Source organism: Rhinichthys klamathensis, unplaced genomic scaffold, assembly GCF_029890125.1.
Source record: "Rhinichthys klamathensis goyatoka isolate OS25496 unplaced genomic scaffold, OSU_Roscu_1.1 h1tg000076l_1, whole genome shotgun sequence".
Lineage (NCBI taxonomy): Eukaryota > Metazoa > Chordata > Actinopteri > Cypriniformes > Leuciscidae > Rhinichthys > Rhinichthys klamathensis.
Window position 1 is genome coordinate 4,681,792 of NW_026606618.1, and position 21,327 is coordinate 4,703,118.

At 38.0% G+C, this 21,327-nt stretch overlaps 1 protein-coding gene and 1 long non-coding RNA gene across 3 annotated transcripts in view; one reads left to right on the top strand and one right to left on the bottom strand.

Annotated features, from left to right (window-relative positions):
- The window catches only part of LOC130085363 (uncharacterized), a 42,311-nt gene extending 25,354 nt beyond the window's left edge, over positions 1 to 16,957 (top strand). The window contains exon 3 of the long non-coding RNA XR_008807138.1: positions 16,859 to 16,957. This is a non-coding gene — a long non-coding RNA (uncharacterized LOC130085363). The remainder of the gene's footprint in view (positions 1 to 16,858) is intronic.
- The window catches only part of map1ab (microtubule-associated protein 1Ab), a 47,123-nt gene that overhangs the window by 21,168 nt on the left and 4,628 nt on the right, over positions 1 to 21,327 (bottom strand). Inside the window, exon 1 of one of the 2 annotated variants that reach the window (XM_056251093.1) lies at positions 5,601 to 5,770. The exons of the other annotated variant lie outside the window; for it this stretch is intronic. The gene's annotated coding sequence lies outside the window, so the exon portion shown is untranslated. Of the gene's footprint in view, positions 1 to 5,600; positions 5,771 to 21,327 lie in introns of those variants that run through there. 2 annotated transcript variants of the gene reach the window in all.

The following is a 21,327-nucleotide window of genomic DNA, read 5'->3' on the forward strand; positions in this document are numbered from 1 at the left end:
CAGAACATGCAACAATAATTGGCCAACTTGGACCACAGTGATTCAGCAGCAGTGGAGGAATTCTCACTGCAGCACTACATAGGAAAGAGAGGGTGATCCTCCCACTCTAAATTTGCAAGCTCCCAGGGATAATGGCCATTTGTGCTCTCACCCACATACCCACCAACACAAACGCCTTCAAAAGAATGAATAAAAGACTGAAATATTTCACCAAAAGGTGACTTTGGAGTAAATGGGACAGCCTTACATCATACAACCTCGCCATGACAGCAAGCAGTTCACAGCAACGGTTTGTTGCATCACATCTCGTTTTCAGCACATTTAACTCAGCCACAACACGTCTACGCTAGTGTATGGCAAGCCGTTTTAACTTTTATTCATTTCCAGGATATGAATACTTGATATCAACAATTCAATTTTCACTAGTTAAAATTATAATTATTGATATCAGGAATAATATTTCTACTAGTAACAATGGCAATTTTTGATATCAGGAATTACATTTTCACTAGTAACAATGCTAATTCTTGACATCAACATTTACATTTTCACTAGTTAAAATGATAATTCTTGATATCAACAATTGAATTGCAACTAGTAAAAACTATAATTCTTGATATCTGTAATTGTATTTTCACTAGTGAAATGTCACCATAGGCTAGGCAAGCCGTTTTAACTTTTATTCATTTCCAGGATATGAATACTTGATATCAACAATTACATTTTAGATATCAACAATTACATTTTTTGATATCAACAATTACATTTTTGATATCAACAATTACATTTTTGATATCAACAATTCAATTGTTGATATCAACAATTCAATTCTTGATATCAACAATTGAATTATTGATATCAAAAATTTAATTCTTGATATCAACAATTGTATTTTCACTAGTGAAATGTCACCATAGACTGCCATTCAAAATCAATTGTTGATATCAAGAATTGATTTCTTACTAGTAGAAATATAATTTTTGATATCAATAATTACATTGTTACTAGTAAAAATGCGAATTCCTGATATCAATAATTAAATTATCACTAGTCTAAATGTCTATTCTTGATATCAACAACTGAATTGCTACTAGTAAAAATTTTCATTTTTGATATCTGAAAATGTATTTCTGATATCAATATTATTTCAGATATCTAAAATGGCTTTCTTACTAGTAACAATCACATTCATGATATCAGAAATTAACATTGTCACTAGTGAAAATTGAATTATTGATATCAAAAATGAACATTGTTACTAGTAGCAATTCAATTGTTGATATCAAGAATAGACATTTCAACTAGTGACAATTTAATTCTTGATATCAAAAATAAAGGTTTTTACTAGTAAGAATTGTATTTCTGATATGTGAAATTGGAATTTCAACTAGTAAGAAATCAATTCTTGATATCAAGAATTGATTTTGAATGGCAGCCTATGGTGACATTTCACTAGTGAAAATACAATTACAGATATCAAGAATTATAGTTTTTACTAGTTGCAATTCAATTGTTGATATCAAGAATTATCATTTTAACTAGTGAAAATGTAAATGTTGATGTCAAGAATTAGCATTGTTACTAGTGAAAATGTAATTCCTGATATCAAAAATTGCCATTGTTACTAGTAGAAATATTATTCCTGATATCAATAATTATCATTTTAACTAGTGAAAATGTAATTGTTGATATCAAGTATTCATATCCTGGAAATGAATAAAAGTTAAAACGGCTTGGCTGCCATTCAAAATCAATTCTTGATATCAAGAATTGATTTCTTACTAGTTGAAATTCCAATTTCACATATCAGAAATACAATTCTTACTAGTAAAAACCTTTATTTTTGATATCAAGAATTAAATTGTCACTAGTTGAAATGTCTATTCTTGATATCAACAATTGAATTGCTACTAGTAACAATGTTCATTTTTGATATCAATAATTCAATTTTCACTAGTGACAATGTTCATTTCTGATATCATGATTGTGATTGTTACTAGTAAGAAAGCCATTTTAGATATCTAAAATAATATTGATATCAGAAATACATTTTCAGATATCAAAAATGAAAATTTTTACTAGTAGCAATTCAGTTATTGATATCAAGAATAGACATTTAGACTAGTGATAATTTAATTATTGATATCAGGAATTCGCATTTTTACTAGTAACAATGTAATTATTGATATCAAAAATTATATTCCTACTAGTAAGAAATCAATTCTTGATAACAACAATTGATTTTGAATGGCAGTCTATGGTGACATTTCACTAGTGAAAATACAATTGTTGATATCAAGAATTACATTTTTGATATCAATAATTCAATTGTTGATATCAAGAATTGAATTGTTGATATCAAGAATTCAATTGTTGATATCAACAATTGAATTGTTGATATCAAAAATGTAATTGTTGATATTAAAAAATGTAATTGTTGATATCAAAAATGTAATTGTTGATATCAACAATTCATATCCTGGAAATGAATAAAAGTTAAAACGGCTTGCCATACTAGTGTGCATGGCTGGTCAGCTGCACTTTCATCAAGACTGTTTAAATTCCCTCTGTTGAATGCAACTTTAATATAAACTTAATGAGCAGGCGCCATGAGCTGTTACATAAAGATCTGCCGATATGCATTTAAATCGGCTAATGAGCTGACTTAGTATAAATACTGAGAGTAAACAAGTAAATTAGAATTTAACGGTTTATTTTGATGGCAGCAAAGCAAAGGTTACGGTTAAATGTTTGAGGGAAAACATATGGACAAAACTGTATGCCTGTCTAAGAGATTGTCTTTTAATTAAAAGCGCTACAATCCACAGACGGGCACCTCTTGCCACTTAGGTCGTGTCCCTTGAGTCTGTTTGTCTCAACTGGCCGTTTCTAAATCCTGAAAGATTATCCAGTAAGTCCAAAGTTGAATTGCTAATATTTTCTAGGTTGGACCATTTGTGTTGTCCATGGAAACTGTAATCAGTAGGTCTAAAATTGCTGTTTCTTTCCCCCCCCCCCCAGCATTTTCCAATGTCAAACGGAACAAAGCATGAGTCACTTTGGTAAAGCCCTACAACATTCACCCTTGTCTTCAAAGTCTTCAATGGCCCATTTTTACTCTGTGGCAGATGGATGTGCCCTTCAGTGTCCTAACACCAATGATATCATGAAAGCTTAATGATGGATCTTCCTAAGCCTAATAACCCAACACACTGCCACAAAACATTTCAATTAATTAAGATTATATACTGAAGGAACTTCCATCTCATATTAGAAATAAAAGAAAAGCAGGTCCACTCTGCACCTCTACCAGCTTTAGGCTACAAACAGTAGCAATGGAAAAATGACTCAGCAGCTAATGCTGTTTAGACCCACTGATGTCAGTGGGTGTTTCTCTATGTAAGAATCCCACCCAGACAGCTGTGCCAGAAAAGAGAAGCACTGAATCATTTCAGAACTGTGAAATGACAAACAAATGTATTTAAAATAGCAGCATTTCCTCAAAAGATAACAATGATTTAGACTATCAACTCTTCATGGTATCAATTAGATTTATTTTAGTTCAAGCTGGTCTAATTTAGTTCCCTGATGTTGTTTGTACTTGTATGATGTAGATAAGTTCATCAAGAGCAGAACAGTTGAATATATTAATACAGTAGTTTCAAATGTTAGCTGTGCCAAATGAGGCAAAGAGTCATTTTGTGAGTTTAATTAGCCTCCACAATGATATTCAAACATGGAACGAGTCATCAATTTAGTCATTGTTTTTCATGAATGGTCCTTAAGCGGCTAGATGTGCGAACGTATTGCAAACAGAACGAGAGAGAAAGAGGGAAAGAGAGAACGAGTCACAGCAACGCTGAGTCACGGAGCGGCAAACAAATCACAGGCTGTGTCTCAAAACCTACTGACAAGCTAGAAAATATTTATGGTCATCATAGTCAAATGGAACATTTTCTAAGTAGGCAGCTTGGTGGTGGATTGATAATTGTTTGAATGTATCAAGATTTTATGGGATATTAATTATGTATTCCAGTAAATTAAAAGAAGAGTGGTAGAGATGACTGTGTATTGACTGTTATGAAAACCTGCTGAGCCGCTTGCCTAGACAGCATTTTTGGGCATTATAAGATTTTGAGATAGAGCCAGTAGGCTATGTTGCATTATTTCGATTTTAAATTGATTCGAACGAATGAGTCTTCTGAGTCGGTTCTTTTTATTGAATCAAAAACATAAAGCACATCCAGTGTAGTTCAATTCCCGAACTGATGACTTTTGAGACAGTTTGATTTAGTGAATCAAAACATACTGTGTGAATAGTGTAGTCCAATTCCAGAACGAATGAATAGAGTCGATTCTTTTTAGTGAATCAAAACATACAGCGGCTCTTACGAGCCGACTCTTTAATGTATTCATATGACTCATAATGAACCGCAAGTTTTGTATTTAATTATAACTAGATATTATGGTATCATAAACTAATAACGGTGTTGTGGTATGTTATACAGTAGGGCTAGTGAGACTTAAAACAGTTCATTTACTGCCTGTTTTATTGCAATCTGTTGTAGCTATTTTTGGAACGAACTGAATGAACTCGGTTTTTATTAAATCTCCTATAGGCCTACAGGCTATATTTAATGCCTCCAAAATATCTTTGAAAAATGAGTAAAAAAGATTATGTAAACAAATCTTTCGCAGAATGACTGTTTAGTGGAAATCTGAAACGATCTCATCATTTGACAAATGTCAGATATCTGACTGCAGCAATGAAATTACATTTCTTTTGTCCAAATATTTCTTCCACAAAAGTAGGCTACAAAAAGAATCGTTAATGAACTGAAATCGTTTAAATAATTTCCTCAACTTTAACATTAATATTTCAGATTACGCCTCAAAACTTTTGAGCATAGGCTAATATATTATTCACAGACAAAGACTAACACGTTTAGCATCTTAACACGTATACGTGCGTCATACTGCAAATAATCATTTGAGGTGATCATTTTGCACAAGCACAAAATAATACAAATCAAAACAACTTTAAACAGCAACTGTCAAATACACATAATTTCACAACCTGTTAAACAGCCAAATAAAACAGATCTTCAAAGCAACAAAGTTCGTCTGTCCGCGCGAGCTCTCCACCAACCAACCTCCCTCCGTCCATCACCTTTAAACTAATCCAGTTAGTTGGATAAAGCACAGGAAGGTGTTCATCGTAGACTCTGTCCCCAGACATAAATCGCAATTACAGGTAGATTTAAACGACTGTCTGGGTGTTTAATTACCAATTTTTTTCGCCGTCACGGAACGCGTCAAAAACACATCATTATGCGCATGTCGCGCGCGCCATAAGCCCCGATTACCCGACCAAAGTCATAAATAATGTCAAGAAGTATACAAATATGCGGTCAAATAAGGATACGCACCCTCCAAGACCTCACAGTCTCATAAAGCAAAGTGTCACAGACTGTTTAGCAGCTCGCATCGCAAGACTCTTTGTCCCGGCCACTGCGACACTGCGTAAAAGTCACGCCAGTCACCGCATCGCATGCTAGAACGCTGTCTCAGTAGTCTGCATGACAGAAAGTGATACATACCGTATGCTGATGCGGGCCACTTTAACAGTGCGTCGTGTGTCTCGCGACTGATGGGTGTTCTGGAGCGCAGTCGTGTGTGGGAGGGGCCGGGGAGTGTGTGAGGCTGGCAGATTTGGGTTCTCGAGAAGAGCAGGATGGTTGCAGCAACTCTGGCTGCAGCCACCCGCCGATTAAACTACAGATGCAGCTACTGTCTGAAGAAGAGGGGCAGGCGGGGAGGGGGAGGAGGGGGAGTTAGTGATACTTTCAATGCACCACAAGTAACCCTTTCATGTCTTGTCTGGTCTTGTCTATTATATTACATCATCATATTATATTTATAATATTATATTTAGTATCTTTTGTTTGGTTCCTTTTCGTGAATTTGTGGGTTCAGTCTCACTGATTTTCTTTGTTTTATTGGTGGTTTGTTCTGGCTGCTGCATTGCACCGGCCTCACGCAAGCTCTTTATAAAGCCTGAAATTGCAATATAAATGGCTGCATCACACGCCCAGTCATGTGATATACATATGGTGGCATCCATGAGGCGACGGCCTGCTCCATGTAGAATAGAAGTTAATGTCCATTTACACAGAACATGTTTTTGCTTTCCATTGCACTGCTTTTCCTTTGTTTTTCTATGTAGACAACATGAGCTAGACAGATGTGTTTGACGGTTGCTCTTGCATCTAGTGTCTTTTGCAGCATTTCACACGACACAGTGTTCTAAAAAATGCCGTAGTCAAGTTATAAGAAGTTGAACTTGCGTTTGTTTTGTTCCATTGCCCCGTGTCTCACATTTTTAACCCCAAAAACACCCCAGACAGCAACATAGTGTCGGCCCAGATCCGGGACTGTATGGGGATTCCTACGTGTACTAGATGTGGGCCGGATCTGGCTCAGTGGTTCATATAGGTTGTCTACAAACCAGAAAGTTGGTGGTTCAATCCCTGGTTCCACCTGACCAAGTGTCAAGGTGTCCATGAGCAAGACACCTAACCCCAGCTGCTCCCGACGAGCTGGATGGCGTCTTGCATGGCTGACACCGCCGTCGGGTGAATGTGAGGCAAAATGTAAAGCGCTTTGGTGGCCATTGGGTCTGTGAAAGCGCTATATAAATGCAGTCCATTTATCTGGGCTGACATGTTGCTGTCTGGGACGCTCTGTGTGAAAAGCCCCTAAAACAGCTTTCCCATTGTTTTTCTATGTAGACAACATGAGCTAGACAGATGTGTTTGACCGTTGCTCTTGCATCTAGTGTCTTTTGCAGCATTTCACACAACACATTATTCTAAAAAATGCCACAGTCAAGTTATAAGAAGTTGAAGAAGTTTGTTTTGTTCCATTGCCCCGTGTCTCACATTTTTAACCCCCAAAACACCCCAGACAGCAACATAGTGTCGGCCCAGATCCGGGACTGTATGGGGATTCCACGCGTACCAGATGTGGGCCGGATCTGGGCTGACACTATGTCGCTGTCTGGGACGCTCTGTGTGAAAAGCCCCTAAAACAGCTGTTCCATTGTTTTTCTATGTAAATGTGCGCTATTCGGACGTCTATGACCATTGCGCTCACGTCTTTTTCAGCATCATGATACGACTTTCTAAAAACATGTTAAAAAAATATCAACTTTTTTTTCCCATTCCACTGCAGCATATTGCGTTTTTCAATGCAAAATACTTTGTGTGAATGGCCACTGATTCACTGGAGTCTTCATCTCATGTGAGTTTGCATCATTTTTAAGATATTTCTCAATATTTCTGTTTGTTTTATTATTATTTTAATATAAAAAAAGTGCCTTCATGATAAGAGAACTGAATTTTGGTGCAGTGTTTTTTTTCTGTGTCCATTCTGCTCAATTTTCTCTCTGTGGAACAATCCACGTTAATTTGATCAGTTTTTCAGGTGTAATTCGGTCAAATCAGCACAGATAACCAGAAAAGACTCCATTTATGAAGGTTCACTGTCTTAATCTATTCTTCATTTATATGGGTAGTAATTGTGAAATGAATGATTTCCTCTCTCTCTCTTTCCCTCGGTGTATTTTATTCATTCTTGTAATTAATGAATGAATCATGTTGTTTTCCACCTTAAAATGCACTGGGAAACTTACTGTCATAACCAGTGCATCAATATAATGATTTATTAAAAACATCATAAAGACAAAGTATGCTAAAATCAGTGCCAGGTGATTTTTATGCTATGGTTTTGTGTTTTGACTCAAACAGAATCTGCAGTGTTATCAGTATCCAAATCATAAATTATTGAGCAGCCTCAATTATGCATGTCTGGCCTTCCTCTACTCTTTAGGATGTCAGCACAAATGTATGAATGAACGGCTCTAAAACACTATTATATTACGTCTTTTTGAAGAAGAAAAAACATTGTCAGTAAGTTTAATATAGTATACACTAAATAATGTTCAAAAGTTCGGAGTCAGTACGTTTTTTTTAATATTTTTCTCTTATGGTCACCAAGGCTGCATTTATTTGATCAAAATACAGTAAAAACTGTAATATTTTGAAATATTATTACAATATAAAATAAATGTTTTCTGTTATTATTCTTTAAAGTGAAATGTAATTTATCCCTGTGATGCAAGGCTGAATTTTCAGCATCATTAATCCAGTCTTCAGTGTCACATAATCCTTCAGAATTCTAATATGATTTTTGTGTGTGTGTGTGTGTGTGTGTGTGTGACATTATATATGCTCTTACTGTCACTTTTAATCAATACGTTCTAGTTCTGTTTTGGTTTCAGTTTATTTCTGTTTTCTTTTCTGATTTGCCTGAGTTCATTCTGCTAGTTTGTTCCAATGGTTACTCATTAGTTCTTCACCTGTTCTTAGTTCTGTTGATTTCTCTGTCTGTGTATTTAAACCCTCTGGTCATGGTTCCGTGTCGTTTCAGTTTACGTGGTTGTTTATACTATTACTCCTTGTGATTCTCAAGCGTGTTTCCATTTGGATTTACTATAAAAACCGTTTGTTTGTACTCCTTCGTCATTGTGCACTCATTACAAACACCTTGCTAAATCAAAGTATTAATATCTTAAAACTCGAAGTAGTAATATTTGGAAAACTTTGGAAAGGTAATGTAGCCTACCCAGGTAGAAGGTGACTACCCAGGTAGAAGGTGACGTTCCCGCGACCATGGGTAACGTTTCCTAAAAGTTCTCTAAAGGTGACGAACATTCCGAACCTTTACAGAACATTAGGGACGTTCCTGAAACGTCCTCTTTTGGTAATGAAAGTGCTGCAGTTCAGTACGTTCCTTAAATGACTTTAGGGGGACGTTCCGTAATGGTAATCTTATGGTCACATAACAACGTTACAAAGAGGACGTAATCAAAACGTTCTCATATGGGTCTAAGTTGGTCCTATTATAACGTTCCTTAAATTACTTTAGGGAGACGTTCCGTAATGGTAATCATATGGCGCTTTTCCACTACACAGTACCAGCTCGCCTCGGCTCGGCTCGGCTCGGCTCGACTCGACTCACCTTTGTTTGGTTTTCCACCGTGTAAAAGTTGTACCTGTACCTGCTTTCGGGTACTTTTTTTCGTACCACCTCCGGCAAGGTTCTAAGCGAGCTGAGGCGAGCTAAGCCGATACTAAAATGTGACGTGAAAACAATGCCGACTGCTGATTGGTCACAGAGAATCTGCGTCATCATTGCACGCGCCAGATGGAGTATCCAGAATAACCCCGCCATTTTTAAATAGTTTGGCCAGAGATAGTTACTAAACTTACTACTATTATTATGGCAACTCGGAAGAATACGCCGTGGTCAAACGAGGAGGTGCAGACATTAGGGATGGGCATTCGATTAAATTTTCTTAGTCGATCGTCGGGAGAATTAACGATCGACTATCGATTAATCATTAATATTTTTTATATATTAAAATTAATTATTTATTTAACTTTTTATAAATTAAAAATGCAATGAAAATACAAAAATACAGCGTGTTTTTCCTCGATGAGATCTTTATTACAAGATAATCAACTTGCGGCAGTTAAACTGGACATTCGGCTAAACTTGAAATATGCGCTGCGGTGCTCTAAAAAGCAACAAAACCTGCAGCTGCGAGTTGGCGTCCTCAAACAGAGACCCGATCGTTTGTTCCAAAATAATAATAAAAAAAATCATGTTAAACAATAAATTAACCAAAAACATAATAATACTCAATGTAACTCAAAACTATCCAAGGTACGAAGTCGAGAAAGAGTGTGAGAGAGATTAGCCTACCTAGCAACAAATTAGGCTACTTAACAAAGCCTCAAAAAAAATATCTATTAACTCACATAAAACTTCTGCACCAGTCTACTGATTTTTGTTGAGAAAGATAAGCATGTTGATGACATGGACTGGGCCTGGGGTCAGACGCGACCGCAACATGGTGACCGTCAAGCCTCGTTTATACTTTTGCCTGGCTCTGCAGCGCGATTCTCCGCAAACGGACGAGGCGTTTATACTCCACGCGCTCGCCTGTAAAACGCCGAATACCGCAATGACGTCATTTTTGCCTCGCGCACCTTTGCTCGTGCTAGTGCGGACGCGTCGAGGTCGAGTGTAAACAAACTCTTCAGTCCAGCCGCCGAAAACACCCGCTCTGAGGGGACTGACGTTGCCGGGATGCACAGGTACCTCTGCGCTAACTTGACCAGCCCGGGAAACAACTTATTCCGTTCACTTTCCACCCGTCTGCAGTGGTGCAATCCAGCGGTTCATTGCTTCAAGGCTCACATTACGCAACGCAACCATATTACATTTACATTTACATTTAGTCATTTAGCAGACGCTTTTATCCAAAGCGACTTACAACTGAGGACTAAACCAAGCGAGTCATCGTGAAGAGGCAAAAGCAACGCAAGAAGTGCTCAAAATACAAAGTTCAGACATAGCTCGGAGTAGCATAAGCCAGGCAAGCGAGGATTTAGAGGAAAGGATTTTTTTTTTTTTTTTTTTTAGTTTTTTTTTAGTTTTAGTTTTATCGATAACAAATTAACATGATCGACGAAATTCTTAATGATCAATTATCGATCGTCGATTAATAATGCCCATCCCTAGCAGACATTCCTTTGTTTGGTTGCCGAAGAGAGGATCCAGCGAGAGCTTGATGGGGCAACGAGGAACGAAATGCGTCGCTATGACGACCGGGTACTATTTGTGGCGGTACTTTCTGCAATGGAAAACGGAGCGAAAAGCGAGCCGAGTCGAGGCGAGCCAAGGCGAGTCGAGTCGAGGCGAGCTGGTACTGGTAATGGAAAAGCGCCATTATGGTCACATAACAACGTTACAAAGAGGATGTAATCAAAACGTTCTCATATGGGTCTAAGTTGGTCATATTATAACGTTCCTTAAATGACTTTAGGGAGACGTTCCGTAATGGTAATCTTATGGTCACATAACAACGTTACAAAGAGGACGTAATCAAAACGTTCTCATATGGGTCTAAGTTGGTCATATTATAACGTACCTTAAATTACTTTAGGGAGACGTTCCGTAATGATAATCTTATGGTCACATAACAACGTTACAAAGAGGATGTAATCAAAACGTTCTCATATGGGTCTAAGTTGGTCCTATTATAACGTTTCTTATAGGACTTTAGGGGGACGTTCCGTAATGGTAATCTTATGGTCACATAACAACGTTACAAATAGGACGTAATCAAAACGTTCTCATATGGGTCTAAGTTGGTCGTATTATAACGTTCCTTATAGGACTTTAGGGAGACGTTCCGTAATGGTAATCTTATGGTCACATAACAATGTTACAAATAGGACGTAATCAAAACGTTCTCATATGGGTCTAAGTTGGTCATATTATAACGTTCCTTATAGGACTTTAGGGAGACGTTCCGTAATGGTAATCTTATGGTCACATAACAATGTTACAAATAGGACGTAATCAAAACGTTCTCATATGGGTCTAAGTTGGTCATATTATAACGTTCCTTATAGGACTTTAGGGAGACGTTCCGTAATGGTAATCTTATGGTCACATAACAATGTTACAAAGAGGACGTAATCAAAACGTTCTCATATGGGTCTAAGTTGGTCATATTATAACGTTCCTTATAGGACTTTAGGGAGACGTTCCGCAATGGTAATCTTATGGTCACATAATGTTACAAAGAGGACGTAATCAAAACGTTCTCATATGGGTCTAAGTTGGTCCTATTATAACGTTCCTTATAGGACTTTAGGGAGACGTTCCGTAATGGTAATCTTATGGTCACATAACAATGTTACAAATAGGACGTAATCAAAACGTTCTCATATGGGTCTAAGTTGGTCCTATTATAACGTTCCTTAAATTACTTTAGGGAGACGTTCTGTAATGGTAATCTTATGGTCACATAACAATGTTACAAAGAGGACGTAATCAAAACGTTCTCATATGGGTCTAAGTTGGTCATATTATAGCGTTCCTTATAGGACTTTAGGGAGACGTTCCGTAATGATAATCTTATGGTCACATAACAACGTTACAAAGAGGATGTAATCAAAACGTTCTCATATGGGTCTAAGTTGGTCATATTATAACGTTCCTTATAGGACTTTAGGGAGACGTTCCGTAATGGTAATCTTATGGTCACATAACAATGTTACAAAGAGGACGTAATCAAAACGTTCTCATATGGGTCTAAGTTGGTCATATTATAACGTTCCTTATAGGACTTTAGGGAGACGTTCCGTAATGATAATCTTATGGTCACATAACAACGTTACAAAGAGGATGTAATCAAAACGTTCTCATATGGGTCTAAGTTGGTCCTATTATAACGTTCCTTATAGGACTTTAGGGGGACGTTCCGTAATGGTAATCTTATGGTCACATAACAACGTTACAAAGAGGACGTAATCAAAACGTTCTAATATGGGTCTAAGTTGGTCATACAATGACGTTCTTTATGTGACTTTAGGGGAACATTCCATATTGGTTATTTTATGGTCACATAGCAACATTACAAAGGGGACAGAATAAGGACATTCCCATATGATTCTCTGTTGACCATATGAGAACGTTTTGTGACTAACTTAATGAGAACATTCTCATATGGGTCTAAGTTGGTCATAAAAATAACCTCCCTTATAGGACTTTAGGGCGACATTCCATATTGGTTATTTTATGGTCACACAACAACTTTACAAAGAGGACATAATCAGAGCGTTCGCATATGGTTCTAAGTTGGTCATATTATAACGCTCCTTATATGACTTTAGGGGGACGTTCCGTAAGGGTAATCTTATGGTCACATAACAACGTTACAAAGAGGATGTAATCAAAACGTTCTCATATGGGTCTAAGTTGGTCGTATTATAACGTTCCTTATAGGACTTTAGGGAGACGTTCCGTAATGGTAATCTTATGGTCACATAACAATGTTACAAAGAGGACGTAATCAAAACGTTCTCATATGGGTCTAAGTTGGTCATATTATAACGTTCCTTATAGGACTTTAGGGAGACGTTCCGCAATGGTAATCTTATGGTCACATAACAATGTTACAAAGAGGACGTAATCAAAACGTTCTCATATGGGTCTAAGTTGGTCATATTATAACGTTCCTTATAGGACTTTAGGGAGACGTTCCGTAATGGTAATCTTATGGTCACATAACAATGTTACAAAGAGGACGTAATCAAAACGTTCTCATATGGGTCTAAGTTGGTCATATTATAACGTTCCTTATAGGACTTTAGGGAGACGTTCCGCAATGGTAATCTTATGGTCACATAATGTTACAAATAGGACGTAATCAAAACGTTCTCATATGGGTCTAAGTTGGTCCTATTATAACGTTCCTTAAATTACTTTAGGGAGACGTTCTGTAATGGTAATCTTATGGTCACATAACAATGTTACAAAGAGAGGACGTAATCAAAACGTTCTCATATGGGTCTAAGTTGGTCATATTATAACGTTCCTTATAGGACTTTAGGGAGACGTTCCGTAATGATAATCTTATGGTCACATAACAACGTTACAAAGAGGATGTAATCAAAACGTTCTCATATGGGTCTAAGTTGGTCCTATTATAACGTTCCTTATAGGACTTTAGGGGGACGTTCCGTAATGGTAATCTTATGGTCACATAACAACGTTACAAATAGGACGTAATCAAAACGTTCTAATATGGGTCTAAGTTGGTCATACAATGATGTTCTTTATGTGACTTTAGGGGAACATTCCATATTGGTTATTTTATGGTCACATAGCAACATTACAAAGGGGACAGAATAAGGACATTCCCATTTGATTCTCTGTTGACCATATGAGAACGTTTTGTGACTAACTTAATGAGAACATTCTCATATGGGTCTAAGTTGGTCATAAAAATAACCTCCCTTATAGGACTTTAGGGCGACATTCCATATTGGTTATTTTATGGTCACACAACAACTTTACAAAGAGGACATAATCAGAGCGTTCGCATATGGTTCTAAGTTGGTCATATTATAACGCTCCTTATATGACTTTAGGGGGACGTTCCGTAAGGGTAATCTTATGGTCACACAACAACGTTACAAAGAGGATGTAATCAAAACGTTCTCATATGGGTCTAAGTTGGTCATACAATGACGTTCTTTATGTGACTTTAGGGGAACGTTCCATATTGGTTATTTTATGGTCACATAGCAACATTACAAAGAGGACGTAATAAGGACGTTCCCATATGGTTCTCTGTTGACCATATGAGAACGTTTTGTGACTAACTTAATGAGAACATTCTCATATACATCATGTTTTGTGCGCGGTGACGTGGGACGAACCGAGGTTCAACTTCCGTCAACTTCTGTCACGTTTATCTGGTTTGTCTGGGGGCTGGACCCTTCTCGGACGGACACCTGACGGCGGTCTTTTTCCTGTTTTCTTCACCGACAGCGAGCCAGAAAAAGCCAATGTGATTATCATGTAAAGTTATTTTAATGAACCATTCTCGCGTAGATGGTCAGGCTATATTGGCTTTTTTTTTTAGATAAACAAGCTAACGTAAGCGCTAGGCCTATTCCAATTTGCTTATTTTAACTCTTGTTTACATAGCCTGCAGGGTCTCCTCACGAAATCTAAGCGGCATAAAGTTCAATGCGAGGGTCTTTAGAATATGTTTGTATTATTTTTGTCTCTTTTCTTTTATTGTCATTTTTTCCTATTATTTGGTAAAGGCTACACCACTTTTCCATGGGAAAAAAGTTGTGGTGATCCCGCTATTTGTCTCGTTGATGTAAAACAGTCTTTTACAATTGTTATTATAAAATCAAGAATGCAGACGTTTTAAGCTCAGCAACAATGGCAGCAAAATGTACACAGTATATTAAAAAAAACTCCTGACACACACACAGAGCCTGCAAATCAGGTTGAAGCGGAGAAGCATCAGCTTCTTATTCTTTAAATATAACAGAAGACCTTAATAGGACAAAAAAATAATATTCTAAGTTGGTCCCTAAAAGTTCTGCAGGACGTTCTCAGAATGTTTTGGAAACATTGGATTTCTGAATTAAATATGGTCTTCTAAACGTTTCCAGAACGTCCTGAATGTTCCCTGAAGGTCCTCCAAATAACGTCCCCAAACCCTTTAAAGAACTCCACATCGTGACTGTCTGTGAACGTTGTAGGAACATTACTGTAACGATCAGCTGGAGTGCCCTCGAGAGCCACCAGAGGGCGCTCCACAATAGACTATGATCATTTCCTCACAAACTACATTTCCCATAACTCACTGCCCGGATTCATCAGCACTCATTTCATTCACCTGTGTCTTATCACCTTGTTTCTCTCACACCATAAATACCTGGTTTTCACATTCACTCGGTGCAAAGTATTGCTTTCCCAGTGAACTATTCTGAGCGTTTGTACCCTGTGTTTGTTTACCTGTTACGACTTTATCTGGACCTTACCTCTCGTTGTCTGCTGCCTGCCTTACTCTCTGCCTGGACTCTGTATTCTGATTGTTTCGCCGCCTGCCCCGACCCTTTGCCTGTTCTTGGACTCTGATTGTGTGTATTCTGCTCTGCTTATATCCCTGGTATTCGACCCTTGCCTGTCTGACCCTGTTATTTAATAAAACCTGCAAATGGATCTCTCCTCGTCCGCTGCATCATTACAATTACCAAGCGACGTTCCTGACACCAGCGGGACGTTCTCAGAATGTTTTGGAAACATTGGATTTCTAAATTAAATATTGTCCTCTAAACGTTTCCAGAACATCCTGAATGTTCCCCGAAAGTCCTCCAAATAACGTCCCCAAACCCTTTAAAGAACTCCACATTGTGTCTGTCTGGGAACGTTGTGGGAACGTTACCAGGCGGCGTCCTTGACACCAGCGGGGACGTTCTCAGAATGTTCTGGGAACATTGGATTTCTGAATTAAATATTGTCCTCTAAACGTTCCCAGAACATCCTGAATGTTCCCTGAAGGTCCTCCAAATAACGTCCCCAAACCCTTTAAAGAACTCCACATCGTGTCTGTCTGGGAAAGTTGTGGGAACGTTACCAGGCGGCGTCCTTGACACCAGCGGGGACGTTCTCAGAATGTTCTGGGAACATTGGATTTCTGAATTAAATATTGTCCTCTAAACGTTCCCAGAACATCCTGAATGTTCCCTGAAGGTCCTCCAAATAACGTCCCCAAACCCTTTAAAGAACTCCACATCGTGTCTGTCTGGGAACGTTACCAGGCGACGTCCTTGACACCAGCGGGGACGTTCTCAGAATGTTCTGGGAACATTGGATTTCTGAATTAAATATTGTCCTCCAAACGTTCCCAGAACATCCTGAATGTTCCCTGAAGGTCCTCCAAATAACGTCCCCAAACCCTTTAAAGAACTCCACATCGTGTCTGTCTGGGAACGTTGTGGGAACGTTACCAGGCAACGTCCTTGACACCAGCGGGGACGTTCTCAGAACGTTCTGGGAACGTAAAATTTCTAGCTGGGTATGATATATAATCTGAAATTATTTTCCACACTTCTATATTAACCAAAACAAGTGATTATTTCCAAAGTCAAGGTTAGTAACAAAGCAGGAATTCGGAGAAAGTCCGCCAACTTCTGAGTGTTTTTTTTTCTTCCAATGTACCCTGCTCACTGTTCATCTATAATGTATGACAGCCCTCTCTAAGGTCAGCTCACTGTAAACATTTTCACAAGAAATCCCCTCTGAAACACGATCGTGGTGACATTCATAATATAAAATATTTTTTTAAATAAGACTGCATAGTCAAAATCTGTCTAATCAGCTTGAGTGTTTGTTTTGTTCCTCATTTCAGTGCCTGTGCGGAGCCACGGACGTCTCACTGGCCTTTTGTATCAGTCAAAAACAAAAGCCCACTGAAGATTGCCCAAACAATTGAGGGGGATTGTGTTTGTCTGGCGATTACAAATGTCATACAGACCAGAACTGGATAAATTGATTTTCAGAGATGGATAATATTTGATGAATTTATTTACCTCAATGTATGTGTGTGATTTTTTCTTTTTTTTTAGTGTCAAGAGCAGCAGCCCTTTCCTGAGCCGTTACATAAGCCTACTTCAAAAGTGCTTTAAAAATGTTCAGAGGTATGAAGTTTTGGCTCAGGGCCTTAATTATCAGTCTGTCTGAAAGTCATGTGATCGTTCACTTCCCCCTCAGCATCAGTGAAATTCATAATTATGGCTCAGTGCTTGTATTATAAATAGGTCCAGCTTGAGGCTTTCAGCTCTACTGTACCAATTTCCTTTGTGTGTATCCTGGGAGGAAAAGGAAAGAGTCAAATGTGGACCATAAACTTGTACATTGAGGTCCTTGTTGCACTCCCGGTGACACCATTACAGAAAATGACTCTTTCCCACCCCCTTTTAAACCGTGAAAGTAAAGATTTTGTCTATGCATGCAAACTTTACATAAGCAACATAAGCATAACACTCTAAGTGTTTGGGGTTGTAAAGTATTGCTTTGAGGGTTTCCGACTCACAGGAGACATACAAACTAGCAAAGAAATCCCTGATAACAGAATCAGACACCAGATTATGGGTATAGCGCCAGCTAGGTGCTGTTAACCAGGGCACTCGCAGAAGAGATAGACAAGGTGAGGGGTCAAGGTTCGGCTGGTTACTTCACTACTATGTCTTTGTGATGAATGGGAACGCTAACAGACAGCTTTCTCCAGGAATAAGACGGGCCAGAAATATCAGAAAATTCTTCTCCAGACCATTACTTTCCAGCCTGCAGACAATCAGTCTTCTTAACCATTGACTCATAGAGCATAACGGTGGTTGAAACGTCTCATTTGGCCTCTATAATAGGATATTCGAGGGGATGGAGCCTGTCAGCAGTTAATGCGGGATATGGTCACAGTTTAATTGAAACCAATTATGGCAGAATCTGGCATTAAAAAAAATCACAGTCTAAACAATTACTTTAATTTTACTGTAGGCCATTATGTCATTTCTCGGAATACATTAGATATCATAAATCCATAGTGTCATTATATAAATAGGGGAACAAGAGTCATTGCTTTCATTGTGTGCATATAGTACTTCTCTCCTGACAAAGTGCACTCATTAGCTCCTCACATCGGCGCTCACCTTGGCTCATGCCAAGATGCAGGTCACCATGGAAACATAGTAGAAGAAGAGAGGAGGAGGTTGAGTGACTCAGTAAAAATGAAAACACTGATCATGCCGTTTCCTCGCTCTGAACCTCCCCATCAGCCACAGTTTTAGAAGCTAAACCTCAAGACACTGTGGCTCTGACTGATCGAGGTCATTTCTGCTGTGAGACGAGGGACTGAAGTTATACCTGCTGATGTTTGCGCTTTTATATAATCTGGGAGATTGTTGATGCCTCATTTCCTTGGTTCTGTGAGACATTGAAGGGATCAGTCCTGTTACGCGGCACCTTTTAAACTCTACAACCTTTAAAATATGATATGCTTGTGTTGTAAGGAAAGTATTAAAAAAGGCATAACACAATTTAATAATATGCTCTGGTCAAGCTCGGACACTTAAAACCAAAGGTATGTGTGTGTGTGTGTGTGTGTGTGTGTGTGTGTGTGTGTGTGTGTGTGTGTGTGTGTGTGTGTGTGTGTGTGTGTGTGTGTGTGTGTATAAATATATAAAGTTAGTCATTGTGAGGAATATACAGTTAATTCACTTTTTAAACAATTTTTTACATTTGAAAAACATACAATTTCTGTACAAGATAAACTTGATGAACTTTGTGCTGATGTTTGTGCTGTTGTTCGTCAATCAATATAGACGTCACTTCCTGGTTGATGATGTCATTAGGGAACCAAGACAATTTCTTAATAAATTGCCATTTTTGTCATGTTATAAGTGTTATAAGAAAAATCGCAACATTTGCTAAAGCCAGAGTGAATGAAGTGATTTAAAATTCACTCTTATGAGAATTTAAATGTGATTTTATGATTTAAAAAAATATACACTACTGTGCAAAAGTTTGGGGTCGATAAGATTTTTTAATGTTTTTGAAAGAAGTCTCATATGCTCACAAAAGATGCATTTATGTGATTAAAAATACAGTAAAACAAGAATATTGTGAACTATTATTAAAATAACGGGTTTCTATTTGAATATATTTTAACATTTAATTTATTCATGTGATGCAAAGCTGAATTTTCAGCATCATTACTACAGCATTACTACCCATCCTTCAGAAATCATTCTAATATGATGATTTGGTGCTCGGGAAACATTTCTTATTATTATCAATGTTGAAAACAGTTGCTTTTATGTGTGTGTGTGTGTGTGTGTGTGTGTGTGTGTGTGTGTGTGTGTGTGTGTGTGTGTGTGTGTGTGTGTGTGTGTGTGTGTGTGCGTCTGTGTGTATAATCTGTTCTCCATTACTTACAATATCCATTAGATGGCAGCAGCTCATCATTTTATATTTATGAACAGGATGGGAAAGGACTGAGAACACAATAAAATAAAAATAAAAAAAACATGCAGTATATCCTTAATTCAACTTCAAGTGCTTATATGGCCAAACATTTTTAGCAAAATATCCATCAGTCCTAGACAAAGCAATTAATTTAGCCAATACTTTATTTTCCATTTTGTTACCAATCAGAATAGAAACAAATCTATTTGTGCCGTAGGACAGCCACTGAATTCCCATTAGCTTGAATGTAATTGATCTATGCTAAGGTGCATGCTGAATATGATAGGGTACAATCAATACTGTGGTCTCATTTGAACCATCAACCCAGGAGCCTTGTGTCTGACAGGCCTTGAGCCACAGAAAAGCACAATCTGAGACATCAACCTTTAGTGGCTGTTAACCTTGTATCACCCCACAGACCAGTCATCACAATCTAATCTAAGCACACATTGTGCCCTTCAGCAGGGTCAGAGGGCGTCTCTCCACCTCCCAAGCGCCATTTGATCATTTTTTGGCATTGCAGTTTATTAGTGGTGCTCTTTTGTTCTAACCCTAGTAAGCAATACACTTCGGCACATAGTTCACATACTGTGCTACAGACGTGTATCTACCTCAGATAGTGTAGCTTAAGGAGAAGTGTGCTATTCCTATTCTAGACGGTCAGATTTATGATTTTTGAAAAATTCAGAACAACTTAAAAAACACATTGCAAAATTATCACAGAAAAGGGGGCAAAAAGTGACTGTCTTTGTGTTTGAATCACGGAATCATTCTTTCAAGCTATTTGTTCAAACACAGATTCATTCAGGAACAAAACAAGTCTGTGGCTGCGTCCGAAATCGCATACTCTCTTGAGTAGGTACCTATTTAGAATAAGTTCTTACTCCACGACTGCTAAAAAAGTATGTTCTTCTGTATAGTATGAGTGTGTGTAGTATGAATGTAATCTGGACGTACTACATTCGTTGTGTTGTCATTATCATGTGACCTACCAGCGTCAGTTATGCTTCACTGCCATTCATAAATCCTCTCCCGTGGCCTCATGGGATAGTAAAGTGTCCATCGTATGCACACTTCAGAATTTAGCCGGAAGAAGTAGGTCATCCCGGTACTTTTTTTACCTACTCTTTTATGAGTACCATGAATTCGGACATACTTCTTTTGTCGCATTTTTTCGCCTAATATATAGTAGGGAAGTATGCGGTTTCGAATGCGGACACTGTCTTTGTGAGTGAGTCGTAGAATTTTTCTTTCAAGCGATTCGTTCAAACACTGATTCATATAGGAACAAAACCAGTCTGTATGAGCAAGTCATTGAATTATACACTCAACTGATTCATTCAAAACCACATTCATTCAGGAATGAATGTGTGTTGCTATAGGAGAAGCGCAGCAGTTCTTTTGTGGCTTCATTTCAAACATCTCTAGAGCTTTTTTTCAGACATTTAACATGAGCGTTTTAACACCTATAGATCGTTTGTTTTGTTCCGAAACAGGGATTTAATTTGTTACAATGTTGCATTTTCTTCTTGGTTTGGTTCGCTTTTACAAGGCAACCTTTAAAGCGTACCAAAATGTGTTCGCGCAAGTTACATGCCGAGAAACTGTCCTCTTATTGGTCAGCATTTCCTCTTCGTCATCCATCAAGATGATTGACAAGTTCGCTCCATGAGCTTATTGTGGCTTTGTTTGTAACTGTCGAGACACACGCAAACACTATACGAATGTAGCCGTCATTCCCGCTGTTAAATTATATACTACATTCGTATTAATACTGCAGCAAATTCAAACGCGCGCTCTCTCTGGATTTCCCAGCGCTGTCTAGAGGTTAACAGTGTCAAGACACACGCAAACACT